This window comes from Papaver somniferum, chromosome 9, assembly GCF_003573695.1.
Source record: "Papaver somniferum cultivar HN1 chromosome 9, ASM357369v1, whole genome shotgun sequence".
Lineage (NCBI taxonomy): Eukaryota > Viridiplantae > Streptophyta > Magnoliopsida > Ranunculales > Papaveraceae > Papaver > Papaver somniferum.
The window spans coordinates 27,852,765-27,857,505 of NC_039366.1; positions in this window are offsets into that span (position 1 = coordinate 27,852,765).

Genomic DNA, 4,741 nt, shown 5'->3' on the forward strand with positions numbered 1-4,741 from the left:
GTTTTTAGGTTTTATTTTTATTATTTTTGTTCTTTTTTATGTGTTTTTGTATTTCTTGTTTGCTTTCAGATTTGGAGCTGAGCTAAAGAAAAAGAGAGAAAGTGTTGAAAGGAAAAGCGAAGCTAAAGAAGGAAACAAAGAAGGAATCCAAAAGGAGTAAAGAAAAAGATTTTGTATATAGTTAATTTATTTTTAATTTTTCTTTTATTTTATTTTTAGAAACTGTAAATAGGATTTTGTTTTTGTAATTTTTTCTTTTTATTTTTGGACTTTATTTTTGGGGCATTCTCTTGGACATTATTTTTATTACCCTAAGGAAGGGTTAATTTAAATAAAACTGTTGCAGGGAAGGACGACGGTTACGATACCATCTCGGCCCCTCGGGTTCGTACGCTGACATCGGAGTTGGTGGCCTAAGTCGACTTCAACGGTTCATCGCCCGTCTGGTACGGGAGGTAAGACTCTATCCATCCACGAATCCCCTGTCAGTGGGTTTATTTTTAATGTCGAACTGGTATTATCACAATAGCCAATACAACGAATATCCAAATGAACAATATGGACATCAAACTTTTTACGACCATAATGTGAATAGTGGTTCGGAACGCCAAAATTTTGAAGGTTATGGTGAGCCCAATTACTATCCACATGCCCACCGGTCATACGAGAAAAATTATTATAATTCCTCTCCTCTATATGAAGCACGTAGGATAATTGAGTCAACACGTCGTAAGTTACTTGAGTCGACATATGAGTCAATTGAGAAAAATGACTTAGTTATGGACGAAAGAATCACAACCAATAGTGGACCTTCTATACATGATACCATCAGGAAGTCTTGTGAGTCGATTGAGAAGCATTTGTTAGAGGCGCATAATGCCCGATATAGTGTTTCCAATAGTACCCTTGAAAATGAGGATAATTATTCACATAATCAAGATAATGAGGTTAGAATTGGTAACACTACTTGTTTAGATGAGGTTCGATCATTTTCATGTTATTATAATGATGATTATGATGAGGATAGTATTGATGAAGAATCTGAAATATATAGGAATAGTGATGAGGAATCTGTTACTCCCAATGAGCTTTATAATGATAATGTTAATTCTAGTACAAATCCAAATAATTTTAATAATTATTCACCTATTAAAAAGGACGAGGATTTGACTAGAAATATCCCTGTTTTAGACGATGTAGTATTTCCTTTTCACGAAGCCAACGAAGGTTTAGAGGAACGAGTTTATTTTGAGTCTAGCGATTTAGAAACAATAGTCTTAAACAAAGAAAGTGAAATCGTAGAGATGAGTGAGGATGAACCTGACTTAGAAGAATCAATTAACCATTTCCAGGAAACTAATGACCCAGAAGTTGTGACTAGTTTTTATGGAGACACTGAATACTCTAAGTTTGGGGGTGATTATCATTCTCCATGTGCTTTAACTCTTAGAAAGGTCTCTCACTTGGGACATGAGATATGGGACTCAACCATTGTGCCAAATACCTTCATACTAGCCCTCCCGAACCTAATAATGTCCATGAAGAAATTCAGTTATTAGAAACTCCTCCTCTGGTTGATGTGGTTTACCCAGGCGATAATACCCAAATTGACTTTGTTTTCCCACCGAATATTTTTCAACCAATTGTGGGAACGTTTAAGTTTCAGATGTGTCAATTATTAAGTTTTGAGACTAAACCTAATTACTTTAGGAGATTAGGGCCGACACATTTGCTTAAGATTGACCACAAGTTTGGTCAACTGTGTGAGTCAAATCTGATTGACTTAGAGGATCCCCAGTTATTCAGGTTATTTTTATGTGCTTCTAATTTAAGTATTTCCATGCTCTTCAACCTGACCTTCAGGATCTTACCTTTGAGGAAATTCGGCCCTTGAAAACATTTTATCTAGACCCTTTTATAGAACCTGAACCTGAACCACAACTAAAAAATTAGATAAGGGTATGTTCGGTATCTTCATGGTCTATTGTAATTTCCTTTTCCTTTGGGTAACACTTTTTGATTCAGATGACCCGCAGTTGTTCAGGTTACTTCTTTATGATTCTATGAGGTGACTAATTCCTTCTGATGTCTGGCTGAAGACTTTAAACTTAACACTTCTTGGGAGGTAACCCATGCTCATGCAACACGGTAATATCTTTCCTTAACTCTTTTGCTTCAAGTGGTAATAATTTCTCCTTGTTCATGCTTTTAATTTTATCTTTAGAACATTGAGGACAATGTTAGATTTAAGTTTGGGGGTATGGGAGAAACTTTTTAGTTGCAATAAATAAACTTCAAAGCCTAGAAATTTATGTTTATTAATGATGACATTAACCAATCTAAGTGGATGGAAGCATGTTGGTTGTAGGAGTTGAGGAACTAATCTGATTAGATGGAAACATCTATAGAGTCTATTCATAAAAGCACAGAGCTCAGATGTTAGAAAAAAAAAACATGGTAGTTTCGCCATATCTCGTTGAATCCTTTTCACTTCTGTTTTTATTTTTTTATTTTTTTTTAAATATGTTTCTAAGTGATTTGGTGGGGCACACGATTCAAGTTGTTACCATTTCTAGGGTGAAATAGAGTGATTGAGATACAAAAACAAAAAAATGGAGAGTTAGGGGACGAAATAGGGTGAGAAATCATAGTTGCAGAGCTTGTCTCTGCTGCTGCCATTGAAGGAGAGAACGAAAAACATAGACCACATAAAACAGTCATTTATCAACAGTGATAATGACAGAGGTTAGAGGGTCGTAGAGCTACAATGTCAGTGACAGAAGTATTTTATCGTTCTTTTCAGTTTGTAACAAATAGAACTGTTACAAACCCGGTTTTATCATATTTTGTCCCATTTCATCTTTGTTAACACCCTTTGAGCAATAAAAATGAATTGTGAGTGTGTTTTCATCATGTGGAGCTAGATCCATTACCGGGATTATGAAGGAAGCCAAGTTTCACTAATGCGGTAATTATATTAATTCTTTTTATGACTAATTGCACAATTATTTAATTGAATTATGATTATCGTTGAATGGTTGTCATTTCAATTGATGGGTTATGCTTGCTTAATTGTTTTGATATCCCATGCTCTAGATTTACATCCATTACTTTTGAAATCTACTTTAGGAAATGAATTAGAGTCAATGAAACTTTATATTATGGGCTATTATTGTTTAGAATTGGTATTTGAACTGCATGAAATTGAAGTCTGGTGGAATTCTGAGTCCCGGTCATCTCTTCATCTTGTGACATAAGTTGTATTTTTTCTTTATTTTTAGTCTTTTCTTTATTTAAGCCTAGAATCAATATCAACAAAGTCTGAGTGAACGACAACCTTTCTTCCCACTATCTAAAATTCGATCAAGTAACATCTTACATGGTTTGTGTGATACAATCATTTGGTGAAGACTTGGAATATTTCATTATGATAATTTCAATAACTTGAAAATCGCTTTGATGCTAATAGTATGTGAAAACGACTATTGGCATCCTCTAAGAAAGTTTCAATGATTGAAATAAAGAGTTTGGAATCAAGTAACCATGTTTGGATATAAACATAGTGTGTTAATCACATTTATGTGCAAGTCCAAAATCGGGAGCCTGAAGTATTCCTACCCGTACGCGTACTGGCGGTTGCTGATGCCTGGGCAAGTATGCGTACTCGTACGCATACTGGTGGAAGGTTCACCTCCGTGAATTTCTGCTGGAGTACGCGTACTAGCGTAACCAAACTCGGTTCGGCTACTTAAGTATGCGTACCCGTTTGCATACTTGAGTGGGTTACTTTCTAAAATTGGTTGTGTACATGAACTTAAACATTTATATAATAAGGAATGCAATCTTTGCAAACCGTGGCTATAATGTTCATGAATTGATTCGAGTGAATCAAACCGATTTTGTTTCGATTGTTTTCTTGTATACTTCTATGAGAATATAGCATTTGAACGACTCTTTAACTAGTTTCATTTGATTCATTTGAACTAGTAATGGTTAAGATGAATATGGTTGATATGAGAGTTAATCATATGGCTAACATCGGTTAACTATTGTTGATCCAACATGGTGTACATGTTTGGGTACGGTTACATAAACCTAAATGAGGGTACATTTCATTTGTGTTTAACAATCTAAGTTCGATCTAACGGTTGAAAGATATTAGCTTGGTTGAATCAGGTTTTTCATATAACACTGAGTATTGAATTCTTTGTTACCAACGTAACTTAGATTGCAAACCCTGATTTGAAAACTATATAAAGAAAAACTCTAGCAACTGGGAAACCTAATCCCCACACCTCCTGTGTGTTACTAGTTTCATAAGTTAGAGTCGGTTATCCTTTAACTTTAGGTTTTTATCGAGACCCTGTAGGTTAACGACTTCAAAGACTTCATTGGGATTGTGAAGCCAGACCCAACTATTTCTCTTGTAGTTGCGTGTTTTGTTCTTGCCCGATTCCATCGTTTGAGTCTCTCTTCTCTAAGATTTGCTCGAGATTAATTTCTCCGATAGGCAAGATAAAAAGTAATCAGAAACACCTTCGTCTCATCGTTTTTGATTCCACAATATCTAGCTTCGCCATCACACGATTTAGATTATTGTGAAATGATTGATAATATACTTGGTTGTTCTTCGGGAATATAAGTCCGATTTAACAATTGGTTCCTGTTCACCTTGATTTATCAAAAGACGGAATAAAACTCATAGGTATTTCCGTGGGAGACAGATTTATCTATTCCAATA